The 13,832-nt window shown below is 45.8% G+C and overlaps 1 non-coding gene across 1 annotated transcript; it reads right to left on the reverse strand.

Moving 5' to 3' along the window:
• Positions 1 to 7,588: 7,588 nt before the first annotated feature.
• Positions 7,589 to 7,695, reverse strand: LOC112108639. The gene has a single exon (XR_002908257.1). It is a non-coding gene; the product is annotated as a U6 spliceosomal RNA (small nuclear RNA).
• Between the last annotated feature and the right edge of the window lie 6,137 nt (positions 7,696 to 13,832).

Genomic DNA, 13,832 nt, shown 5'->3' on the forward strand with positions numbered 1-13,832 from the left:
TGTACTGTAGTACAGCACTGAAACTAATCTGGAGAGAAAAGAGAAGAGAGGCTGTAAGACAGGATCCTGTACAGTAGGAGCACTAATACTCACCCATTGTAATGTTCTGTATTTATCTTTTAAAAAGCTACAGCGCTGTAAGCAGATTTCCCTCCCACTCCCAGCCTTAGAATTTTTTTTAGTGTAGCTCATTTGTTCTTTTCCCAGTTTGGTTAAATATTCAGAGCAGGTAGTCCTAAGCAAAGAACAAAGATTGCGTAATTTGAACTTTAACTCATACTTCACAGGCCGGTGCCTCAGTCAGTTGTGAGGAAAAGCAATTATTGCACTTGAGCTAGCACCAGGAACAGTATTATAGAGAAGGGTCAATGACACACCATTTCACTGGTACAAAAATCAATTTTGTTAAAAGCACTATAATTTCACCTTCCTGACTGAAAAACCTTTCAAAAGCAAAAAGGAACACTGGCAACACATTAGCTGCTTGAAACCCTACCCCTAAGTAGCTTTGGACTATGGTTATAACAAATGATTAAGCATCATTTTTTGTCCTAAATAGCCCCCTTCTCCCTCAAACCCCTTAACTAAATACTTTCTTAACCAAGATGTAAATAGCGCTCACTTCAAAACAAATGAGAGAAGAAAAGTGATCTGTGCCTGACCAACATTAATTTAAACTGATCCTTGATACCGTTTGTTGCTTCTGTTTTAACAGTGGCTGCTCCCAATCTTTAAAACAATTGCTGCTCCCTTTGGAATGAAGCAAATTGCTTCAGTGAGTGACAAGTTAGTCCTCTTGCTGTGAGATTGGAAGCTGTTCCTTCAATCAAAAGTGAGCTAGTTGGAAATAACTGATTTTATGCTTCACTGAGTTTGGTCTTGCCTGAATACAAGAGCACATTATATTACTTCTTGCCATGGATAAGAAGCTCCCTATGTGACTGATGCATAAAGTGCTCAGCCAGAGCTAGTGCCTGCTGTGTAGTGGGAGGAAAGGGTTAGCTAGGAGAAACATCCTTTCAGCAGCTACAGTGTGATGTGGGGGCAATGGCTGGCCCAAAAGAATTCCTCTGACACACCCAAAAATGTCTTAAACAGCACCCCTTCATTCCCCTCGCATGTTTCTACAAAACCCTTCCATTTCAACATGTGTTGGAAGGTTTCTCTCGGCTGACTGAATGGTTTAACACAGCGTAAAAGGAAACAACATCAAATATCACCCGGTCTAGTCTTTATTTCTCATTCTCCATGACGTGGTCAATCTATGAGGATGGAAACATTGAATTAAAGACCTCTTTAAGTGCTGAACTGCTGACTTGGTGCTTATCTGCCTCTGCCCCACTCACCCATGCAGTATGGAGATGTATCATGTGCCAGGCTAATTATAATTCCCCAACATGCACTACGCTAGGCTTCTGAACTGAAGCAAGGAGGGCTCGACAGTCATTTGAAAAACATTCCCAGCTAATGGGAAAGCAGCTGGGGTAATTCTTATACAAATCCATCCTCTGTGGGAAAAGAGAAGCTTAAGCCAGTAAATGCAGTATCAGACAGTGCTTGACCTCTGAAATGGTATGTCAGCTTTGGTGGGAAAACAAACACTCTATTCGCCATTAATGTGCTATTGGGGAACAAGTGAGACAACAGAGTATTGTAATAGGGAAGAATCCATGTCTTCGAAATCTTATATTAATCCCATTTCTCACTCAGAAAAGAAATCAATGTTGTTCCCTTGGACAGCTTCTCACGTTTCAACTTCTAGGTTCCATAATGGTCCCAGAGTATTTATTTTTCAGATAGAAAGAGTGATAAAAATACAAAAGCAAAATTGGAAGCGACCTGTATGCTTCCCTAACCCATTCCCATATTCTAGAGCCTATTAATAACTTTGAGGGTGAAAAATGTGACCAAATACTTTAGTTTTCTTTTTAATGGAACATGAACAGAACCTTGCAAAAAAAATCTAAGCTCCTAACAAGAATTGCACTAGTATAAGAGACATGACTCATATCAAGGGGGAGCTCTCCTCTATGGAGAAAAATATTATTTACAAGAGAATACTGGGAAAGCATGTCTATTCAGCTAGTATTACATTCCATTACATCTTAATAGGAATTTTTAATACTCATTTTGAAAATTAAATTTAAAAATGTGCATAGTGCAATATTTCAAGCTGCAATAGCACAACTGTAAAATTGTGTCATTCCATCCTTAATATACAAAGCCTATTGAAGCACATTGAGGCACTTAATGGATTTTGCTCTTTTTAAAATACATCATAACATTGTACTTATGTAATTTAGGAACGCTGATCAAATGGCATAGTTAAGCTATAATTCTTAAGTAAAAATGTTTTAGCATTCATCATGATAACTTAAAAATCTAAATAAACTCTTCTTAAAATCTAGTATATCTGACATTATTTTAATATTGTATATAAAGTATTCCATATTTCTGAAATGGAACACAATATAAATTTCCCAATTAAGTTGCAGTTTATATGTACAGTGGGGTATTTAATTGTATTGGCTTAAAAGCCAGTTTTTATGTATCCACTAGAGGAACTGTATTAAAAAAGATCAGTTAAGTAAAAGTGGCATCTCAGCCTGTAATATTACCTCACATTTCATGCTTGCAACCAGTTCAATTTGTACTGCTTTGTACAATAAGTGGAATAATCAAGAAAACATAGTAACATAAGCTGGTATCAAATCTTCGAGCTTTGTTTAGCCAGGTAATGATGTATTCACATATCCACTATCTCTGCAACTAACTGGCTGCGTAGGTCCAGTCCATGGGATGTCAATAGAGCTGGCTGAAACTCAGAATTTCCAGTTCATGGGAAATTCAAAAATTTTGAAATTTGATTTCAGTCCAGCTCCAACTCTTTGTCCCTATCTACTCCTTCCATAGCTCTCGCTCTTATCCCCTTTTCATTCAAATCAAGAAGCTTCCTCCTCCAGGCTGCCTGGTCCCAACAGCATGGATCACAGTGCACAGGAGAGACAAGCTCCCTGCTCACAGCTCAGATGCCCAGATCCTGACCTGGCATTGCCCACAGCGGCCAGAGTGGTAATAGCAGTAAAAGTCCTGCTCATCCCCAGTCTGGAGCATGCTCAGTGGCAAATTTAGTGACTAAAATCTAAGAAGTCTGTAATGTGCATGTGCAAACTGCAATTTTTCTAAGGCTTGTAACTTGGCCAGATTTGGGCAGATTTTCACTGGGATGACAAAGGGCCCATCCCTGACACCAAGGCCCCTCTCTGTTTTGTGAACAGTGGCTTTGCAGAACTGGGCCCTTGGATAGCCTGACAGTACTGCTGGCTGAGATGAGATTTTATGATCTATCTTAGTTTTACACGACTTCCCTGCAATTCAGTAATATGACAGAATGGCTGTCCTCTCTGAAACTGGCTAAGACAAGTTCCCATTAATATTTTTACATGAATATCCCACAAAACAGCCCATTTACCAAGCTTTCATGCCTGCAAAATGTCAACCTTTTCTCCATTCCTTAATCTATTTATATTATCACACAATACCATAAAATTCAATACCTGACCACCTAGCATGCAAGCATAGCAATAAACAAAATTTAGATCTATTTTAAATTACCTGCATCCCCAAGACTGCTTATTTGCCTATATTTCTTACTAAGTTACTGACTCAAGCAAAACTAGATACTTAAAATGAAACAGTGCAGAACAATGCTACACAGACTCGGTTGCATTAGTTTATATCCAATAGTAAGAAGAAACTTATAGCACAATTAGAAGTGCTCAGATCCTGGAAAGTACCAAGACTGCAACCTTCAATAGGTGTGATCACAGAATTCCTTAGTGTTCAATTTTTAAAAGATGCAGTCAAACCAAGGGCTTAATTTTCAGCTATTGTAAATCCAATTTTGCATGTAGCCATTTGCACAGGCAAATGCTGGTCCTCCGTCACTTTGTTACTGGATCTGAGTGTAAATGCTTACTTGCATGCTCAAATGAGGTTAGGGTGTGAGCAAACAGATGCATCTGTAATTTAGCACATAAATAATTAGAGACTACTATCTGAAAATTTCTTCCACAGTGACTGGTCTTTTAAATTTATAGAGGAAACTTTATTCTTGGGCCATAAGTCTTCAGCTTCAAAAGAAAGTGGCTTAAGTGTTTTCATCCACCCCTCCCCCATCCCCCACACATTATTAGATTTAACTCCAGTCAATTTATATGTTGTTTTTGAATAAATTCAGCTTCAGATTTTCTATTATGCCTGCAACAAAATAATTTGCAATCTAAACTTTCTGGTGTGAACTAACCCTTTGAAATAAAAGTGGATAGGTTAGACATATGTGGAAGGAAATAGTGTGAATCCTCCTTTTAAAATGATTGCTTTAACACATTGATAATTTAAGAAGCAAATTCTATGTTTTTTAAAGAAAAGATTTACCGCTTCCCTCCAATATTTCAGGTTCATATCAGATTTACTTTGAATCCTTTTGATACATAAAAATTACTAGAAAATTCATTATTTTATTCAATCTGAAAATAATGAGTCATTTAAATGGAAAGAAAAAGGCAAACACAGTTAAGTGTCTGTTTTGCATAGTCAAACAGAGCAAGTGTCAGGCATGCTATTTCCTCCCTTATGCTGCAGAGATGATGCAAACATTCATTTCTCAGATCAATATTCGACATGGATGAAAGAAGAGCAATATTGTAGCCAGTACTTCTGAGATTTCATTCATGTCTTGTTTTAGTAATGAATTACTTACTTTTCTCACTTCAAGCATCTTCTAGTTAAACATCTCCAACCAGGGTGGTCCTTCAGGGGAAACCTCAATCAACCTACTATATCAATGCCACTGGAGTTCCACTTTATACTTCCACAACAAACTACGAAGCATGATAATAAACTGATTTAAAAATCTTATTCCCATCTCAGCTCATCCTGTCGTTTCAGAACTGATACCCCAGCAAAGTTTTTAAGCACATGCTTTAATCCATGCCCCTTCAGCAAAGCACTTCTGCATATGCTTAAATCCCATCCAAGTCAATGGGAGTTTAGCACATCCCTAAAGTTAAGCATAGGTTTACCTTTACGGATGCTGAATAGAGACTGGCTGCTGAACGTCTAAAAAAATAACAGGTTTTATCACATAATTTACTTGATGCTACAGTTAAATCAATGATGTGTGAAATGCTACATTTCTTTTACTGTTTTTAATTTTTGCTTTGATTCCTACCTTATATTTATATGGTGAATAAATATTGAAAAACAAAATTTAAGTGGAGGCATTTGTGGCTATCAGCCGTACAACCCTTCACTAGCTATCACTGAGCTAACTGTAGAAATCCAGTGTTTCCTCACAAAAACAAAAATTAAAACAGCCAGTGCTCTCACACCCTATTCTCCTTAAGGAAGTTTTACTAGCAGAAAGCTGTAGTGAAGTCTCATATTACTACTATGGGCTTCATTCTCTCCTTCAAAGGTCAGCTCAGCATGTCGGAGAAATGTCAGGGAGCCAGAATACCTTCCTGATTCTCAAGGCAAGCCAAAGCCATGATGAGTTAGAGCCACTTCCAGGTAGCTCTAACTGATGCCAATGATGTAGAAGCCATTACACAAGGAAAAGATGTGTGAGGCAAAATGGTACTCTATTATGCCTGCTTCCCATTGTTCCCCCTATCCAGTGTCAAGGGGGCACGGCAATTGTAGGACCTGGAGCCAGCGCAACTGCTCCAAGCAAGGAGTTCTCTTCCAATAGGGCAAGTCTCTGTGGGCCAACTGTGGCCAGTTCCTTACCCCTTTGTCCCTCAAGTGGTACCACAAGACAGACTGGAATAAAGAATCCAGCCCTCTGTCTTCATTACTTTTTCAAATCGTACATTATAATAGTATATTATGAAGATGTATAAATGTCACTGGTCAAGAGAAATAAAAAAGAATATCCCGTGAAGCAGTCTCTTTTTTTAATCTTGACCTTTTAAAATTCTTGATCATTTTATTTAAACAGTCATATTTATTCATATACTCACTAGCATGAAAAGTTTGGTAATCTCTAATGGGAGGTATTAATCCCAGTGTGGAGGGCCAGATCCAGGAACCACTTAATTTCCATTTAAACTTTCAAAATAGGGTTTAAGAGGCGCTTAGGCCTCATGCTGGCTCGCTGCACCAGGATGAATTTCACATTAGCCAAGCGAATTAGTGAAATTCTCCTGTATTCTTCTCTGAGTAAGAAAGTATTCCTCCTCTCATACACCACTGATTCCATGAAATCTTTTGAAAATGACCCTGCTAGATCATTCCACAACCTCAATCTTTTGCCAGCACACCACAGATGCTGTTGGCATCTGATCTGTTTTGTCTGTGTCTGAAGTAGATTCTAACATCCTCAGAGCAGGAGCTATACACACAGCATACATATACGTACATATAAAAGTGTCAAACAACCTGTTGATTCTCAATAAATAATACTTTACCAGATCAGACAACTCCACTGACTTAAATGTAGCTATGCTGATTTACTCAGGGGCGGCACTAGCTTTTTTGCTGCCCCAAGCACGGCAGTGGGCAGCATGCCTGCGGGAGGTCCCCGGTCTGCGGATTCGGCGGCATGCCTCCGGGAGGTCCGCCGGTCCCGCTGAATTGCCGCCGAAGCCTGGAGCCGCTGCTGGGTATCAGGAGGGTTGCAGAAGAAGAGGTGCAGGGGAAGGGGGGAGGTGCGGGAGGAGAGGGCTGCGGGAGGGTACAAGGGGAGAGATGTGGGTGAAGGGAGAGTACAAGGGGAAGGGGTGTGGCAAAGGAGCGATGGGGGGAGGTACAAGTGGAGGGGCTGCGAGTGGGATGGGGGGGTGCAAGGGCTGAGAGGGGCAGGCGCTGACAGCTGCTTCCCCAGCCCCGTGCAGGTAGAGCCAAGAGGACGGACACTGACCCCCAGGTGCCCCCCGACGGGGCAGTATCCCCCGCTGCCCTGCTCGGAGCCGGGCTCTGCCTCTCCCCACCCAGAGCAAGCAGCGCGGGGCTGAGGCGGGGGAGGAGCACGGCAGGCTGAGTCCAGGAGCAGGAGGGGCCGGTGGCAGCTCCCTGGCAGCTCAGGCTGCCCAGCCACTCGCTCTGTCAGCGCGCGAGCCGGGATCTGCGCCCCCTGCCCAGCCCGCCGGTGCCCTGCACAGCCCACTCGGGCGGGGAAATGCTGCGCCGCCCTGGGGAGACTCAGAGCAGCAGCGGCACTGGTGGCGGCAGCAGGACCCCTCCTCCCTCCCTGCATCCCGGGCCTGCTTCCCTCCCTCCCCGGCTCCTCACACACTCCAGGAGCCCCTCTCGCTGCCGCAGCCCGGGCTCGGCTCCAGGGGACGTCTCCAGCAGCAGGGCTCTGGCCAGGGCCGGTTCCCGGCTTTTTGCGCCTCAAGCAAAAAAAAAAAAAAGGGCCGGAGTGCCGCCCCTTGGAAAGTGCCGCGCCAAGCACATGCTTGGAGTGCTGGTGCCTAGAGCCGGCCCTGGATTTACTCTTGCTGCCACTTTGACACACCCTTTCTGTTGAGATCTGCAAAACCGTACAGCTGATCACTTAGACTCAGAGCTGCACGAAATTCAGAAGTTTGGGAAACACTTCACAAATTTGCATGTTATCCTTGTACAGGGGCCAGGCTAATCTTCTCTGTATCATTCCAATTGTAATATATGTGCTAAGTTTGTAAAAACAAATCTCTTAATGCTTTGGTTTGGTGGGGTTTGCACTTCCTGAGTTTCAGGTCTGAAGGAATCTCAAAAGAATTCAACATGAAACTCAGTCAAGGAAACTGCTAAGTTCCATGTGGTTCTGTGCAAACAACTATACAGAGCTACATGTTTAACATGGGGTCAGCACAAAACAGTAACTCAACCAAGTTTTACTCATTTCACTTAGCACTGGATCCTGCTTGGCTAGAAAGGCTTGTAAACTTTCAGCAAAACCTTTGGACAAACCACTTTACATTTGGAGATTCACTGTATGGGCACAAACCAGAATATTATGAATTTGTCTCTCTCTCATAATAGTATGAAATAATAAGCAGTTACAATCTAGAATAAAACAAAGTGTGGCTAATATGCTTTTGAAATCAAATAGTATGTTGGTGTTTCTGTCAAAAGCCTATGTGGGCTTTCAGAATGAACAATCATAGGGTATGTCTACACTACAAAATTAGGTCGGATTTATAGAAGCCGGTTTTATAGAAACCGGTTGTATGCAGCCGATTGTGTGTGTCCCCACATAAAATGCTCTAAGTGCATGAAGTCGGCGGACCGCGTCCACAGTACCGAGGCTAGCGTCGACTTCCAGCGCATTGCACTATGGTACCTATCCCACAGTTCCCGGAGTCTCCGGCGCCCATTGGAATTATGGGTTGATATCGCAATGCCCGAATGATGCAAAGCAGTGCCGCGGGGGGTTCTGGGTACATTGCGTCAGGCCCCTCCCCCGCCGTCACAGCAACGGCAGACAATAGATTCGCGCCTTTTTACCTGGGTTACCTGTGCAGACAACATACCACGCCAAGCATTGAGCCCACTCAGCTCAGCTCACCGTCACCATATGTCTTCCGGGTGCCGGCAAACGTGGGACTGCATTGCTACACAGCAGCAGCAGCTTACTGCCTTTTGGCAGTAGACGGTGCAGCATGACTGGTAGCCTTCATTGGCAATCTGGGTGCTGGCAGCTGTGGGGCTGGCAGCCGTGGGGCTGCATTGCACCAGCCCCTTGCCTTTTGGTAGAAGATGGTTTATTACGACTGGTAACCGTCGTCGTCGTACTGCAGTGGCTGTCGATCATGGGCACCCGGGCAGACAATGATGGTTATCAGTCGTAGTATGCTATTTTCTGCCATGCGCCCTGTTGGATCATTGCACGTTAGCAGAGTCGTAGTATGCTATTTTCTGCCAAGTGCCCAGTATTGTCTGCTAAGCACCCAGAAGAGGCCGATGGCGATCTGGGTGCTGGCAGACATGGGGCTGGCAGACGTGGGGCTAGATTGCTACACAGCAGCAACCCCTTGCCTTTTGGGCAGAAGATAGTATATTATGACTGGTATCCGTCGTTGTCATACTGCAGTGGGTATCAGATGGTGCAATAGACCTGAAGGCTAACTGCCAAGCGCCCAGTATTTGCTGCCAAGCACCCAGAAAATGCCAAGGGCTATCAGTCACGCTGCACCGTCGTCTTAAGATGTAAAAAATAGATTTATTCTGTATTCATTTGCTTCCCCCCTCCCTCCTGCTAAACCCAGGCTTTTGAGTTCAATCTTTGGGGGGGGGGCATTCTGTGTGACAGTTGTTTGTGTTTCTCCCTGATGCAAAGCCACCTTTCTTGATTTTAATTCCCTGTACCTGTACGCCATGTCGTCACTCGCCCCTCCCTCCCTCCCTCTCTCCCTCCCTCCCTTCTTCCACTGGTCCGTCAGATACTACTTTCGCGCCTTTTTTCAGACCAGACGCCATAGCCAGCACTGGGATCATGGAGCCCGCTCAGATCACCGCGGCAATTATGAGCACTATGAATACCACGCGCATTGTCCTGGAGTATATGCAGAGCCTCCTGGACATGCCAAAGCAAAACCAGGACCAGCTGAGGAGGAGGCGATTGCAGCGCGGCGACGATAGTGATGAGGAAATTGACATGGACCTCTCACAAGGCACAGGCCCGAGCAATGTGGAAATCATGGTGTTACTGGGGCAGGTTCATGCCGTGGACCGCCGATTCTGGGCCCGGGAAACAAGCACAGACTGGTGGGACCGCATCGTGTTGCAGGTCTGGGACGATGCCCAGTGGCTGCGAAACTTTCGCATGCGTAAGGGCACTTTCATGGAACTTTGTGACTTGCTTTCCCCTGCCCTGAAGCGCCAGAATACCAGGATGAGAGCAGCCCTCACAGTGGAGAAGCGAGTGGCGATAGCCCTGTGGAAGCTTGCAACGCCAGACAGCTACCGGTCAGTGGGGAATCAATTTGGAGTGGGCAAATCTACTGTGGGGGCTGCTGTGATCCAAGTTGCCAGGGCAATGAGAGACCTGGTGATATCAAGGGTAGTGACTCTGGGAAACGTGCAGACCATAGTGGATGGCTTTGCTGCAATGGGATTCCCAAACTGTGGTGGGGCGATAGACGGAACCCATATCCCTATCTTGGCACCGGCGCACCAAGCCACCGACTACATAAAGCGCAAGGGGTACTTTTCAATGCTGCTGCAAGCCCTGGTGGATCACAAGGGACGTTTCACCGACATCAACGTGGGCTGGCCGGGAAGGGTACATGATGCTCGCGTCTTCAGGCAGTCTCTTCTGTTTCGAAAGCTGGAGGAAGGGACTTTCTTCCCGGACCAGAAAATAACCATTGGGGATGTTGAAATGCCTATCGTTATCCTTGGGGACCCAGCCTACCCCTTAATGCCATGGCTCATGAAGCCGTACACAGGCAGCCTGGACAGTAGTCAGGACCTGTTCAACTACAGGCTGAGCAAGTGCCGAATGGTGGTGGAATGTGCATTTGGGCGTTTAAAAGCGCGCTGGCGCAGCTTACTGACTCGCTCAGACCTTAGCGAAAAGAATATCCCCATTGTTATTGCTGCTTGCTGTGCGCTCCACAATATCTGTGAAAGTAAGGGGGAGACATTTATGGCGGGGTGGGAGGTTGAGGCAAATCGCCTGGCCACTGATTACGCGCAGCCAGACACCAGGGTGGTTAGAGGAGCACAGCAGGGCGCGGTGCGCATCAGAGAAGCGTTGAAAACCAGTTTTGTGACTGGCCAGGCTACGGAGTGAAACTTCTGTTTGTTTCTCCTTGGTGAACCCTCCACCCCCCCCCCACCCGGTTAACTCTACTTCCCTGCAAACCAACCACCCCACCCTCCCCTACTACCCTCCCCCCTTCGAGCACCACTTGCAGAGGCAATAAAGTCATTGTTACTTCACATTCATGCATTCTTTATTAATTCAGCACACAACTAGGGGGATAATTGCAAAGGTAGGCCTGGATGGGTGGGGGAGGAGGGAAGGAAAAAGACACAGTGCACTTTAAAACTTTAAAACTTATTGCACTGGAAATCATCTAGGCTGGAGTGATTGGGTGGCCGGAGGCCCCCCCACCGTGTTCTTGGGCGTCTGGGTGAGGAGGCAATGGGACTTGGGGAGGAGGGCTGTTGGTTACAGAGGGGCTGTAGCGGCAGTCTCTGCTCCTGCTGCCTTTCCTGCAGCTCAACCATACGCAGGAGCATATCACTTTGATGCTCCAGCAGCCGGAGCATCGACTCTTGCTTTCTGAGTACAAGTTGACGCCACCTCTCCTCTTCAGCCCGCGTTTCAGCACGCAACTTCTCCTCTTGAGCACGCAACTTCTCCTCTTCAGCCCGCGATTCAGCACGCCACCTCTCCTCTCGCTCATATTGGGCTTTTTTAAAATCAGTCATTGACTGCCTCCACGCATTCTGCTGTGCTCTGTCAGCGTGGGAGGCAGTCTGTAGTTCAGTAAACATTTCGTCACGCGTCCTTCGCTTCCTTCTTCGAATATTCACTAGCCTCTGCGAAGGAGTAAGATTTGCAGCTGGTGGAGAAGGGAGAGGTGGTTAAAAAAGATACATTTTAGAGAACAATGGGTACACTCTTTCACGTTAGATTTTGCTGTTCACAACATCACACAGCACATGTGCTTTCGTTACAAGGTCGCATTTTTCCTCTTATATTGAGAGTCTCCTGGTTTGGTGTGAGAGATCACTCACGCAGTGCCAGGACACAGATTTCAGCTTGCAGGCAGCCATGGTAAGACATACAGTCTTTGGGCTTTTTTAACCTTCTTAACATGTGGGAATGGTTTCAAACAGTACTGCCCTCATTTCCCATACCAAGCACCCGTTTGGTTGGCCATTTAAAATGGGTTTGCAATGTAAAAGGAGGGGCTGCGATTTCAGGTTTAACATGCAGCACAAACCCAACTAACTCCCCTCCCCCACACACCCAATTCTCTGGGATGGTCACTTCACTCCTCCCCCCCACCGCGTGGATAACAGCGGGGAATATTTCTGTTCAGCAGAGCAGGAAGGGGCACCTCTGAATGTCCCCTTAATAAAAATCGCCCCATTTCAACCAGGTGACCGTGAATGATATCACTCTCCTGAGGATAACAAAGAGCGATAAGGAATGGATGTTGTCTGCATGCCAGCAAACACCGGGACCATACGCTGCCATGCTTTGTTATGCAATGATTCCAGACTACGTGCTACTGGCCTGGCGTGGTAAAGTGTCCTACCATGGCGGACGGGATAAGGCAGCCCTCCCCAGAAACTTTTTGCAAAGGCTTTGGGAGTACATGAAGGAGAGCTTTCTGGAGATGTCCCTGGAGGATTTCCGCTCCATCCCCATACACGTTAACAGACTTTTCCAGTAGCTGTACTGGCCGCGATTGCCAGGGCAAATTAATCATTAATCATTAAACACGCTTGTTTTTAAACCATGTGTAATATTTACAAAGGTACACTCACCAGAGGTCCCCTGTGTGCCCTCAGGGTCTTGGGTGAGTTCGGGGGTTACTGGTTCCAGGTCCAGGGTGACAAACATATCCTGGCTGTTGGGGTAACTGGTTTCTCCGCTTCCTTGCTGCTGTGAGCTATCTATGTTCTCTCCATCCTCATCTTCCTCGTCCGCCGAACCCGCTTCCCTGTTTCCAGCGAGGGACTGATAGCACACGCTTGGGCTAGTGGTGGCTGCACCCCCTAGAATGGCATGCAGCTCCTCGTAGTAGCGGCATGTTTGCGGCTCAGCCCCGGACCTTCCGTTTGCGTCTCTGGCTTTGTGGTAGGCTTGCCTTAGCTCCTTAATTTTCACGCGGCACTGCTGTGTGTCCCTGTTATGGCCTCTGTCCTTCATGGCCTTGGAGATCTTTTCTAATGTTTTGCCGTTTCTTTTACTGCTTCGGAGTTCGGCGAGCACTGCTTCATCTCCCCAGATGGCGATCAGATCCCGTACCTCCCGTTCGCTCCAGGCTGGAGCTCTTCTGCGATCCTGGGACTGGGACTGGGACTCCATCATGGTTACCTGTGCTGATGAGCTCTGCATGGTCACCTGTGCTCTCTACGCTGAGCAAACAGGAAATGAAATTCAAACGTTCGCGGGGCTTTTCCTGTCTACCTGGCCAGTGCATCTGAGATGAGAGTGCTGTCCAGAGCGGTCACAATGAAGCACTGTGGGATAGCTCCCGGAGGCCAATAATGTCGAATTCCGTCCACACTAACCCAATTCCGACCCCCTAAGGCCGATTTTATCGCTAATCCCCTTGTCGAGGTGGTGTTAAGAAACCGGTTTAAAGGGCCCTTTAAGTCGAAAGAAAGGGCTTCGTAGTGTAAACGTGTCCAGGCTTAAGTCGATTTAACGCGGCTAAAGTCGACCTAAACTCGTAGTGTAGACCAGGCCATAGATAAAAATCAATATGTAATTAAATGCAGATGCTTTAAGACAAACTGCATAACCACCAGTGGCTCATTTATAGTTAGCGTATAAGTACCGGGAGTTGAGAATCTTAAAAATGGCTGTATTATTGTGAGTGGACATTTAAAGGCTTGGTTTACAGATTTTGCTGAAATTCAAAAGCAGATGTTTAACTCGAGGCATCAGTGCTGAAGTTAGGAATGGCATCTACAATAATTAGCTGCTCTAAAGCCTCCACCTATTATGAAAAGAATAAGAAACCTAAAGGAAATTGGAATACAGCTGCAGGTGATATCCCAGCTCCAGTGAAGACTATGGCAAAATTTTGCAGTGCTTAGCTGGTAACACATTGGACTAATGCACGCTGCTGGTAGAACTCTGCTCCCTGAAG

Source organism: Terrapene carolina, unplaced genomic scaffold, assembly GCF_002925995.2.
Source record: "Terrapene carolina triunguis isolate 2854851 unplaced genomic scaffold, T_m_triunguis-2.0 Scaffold96, whole genome shotgun sequence".
In the NCBI taxonomy this organism is placed as follows: domain Eukaryota; kingdom Metazoa; phylum Chordata; order Testudines; family Emydidae; genus Terrapene; species Terrapene triunguis.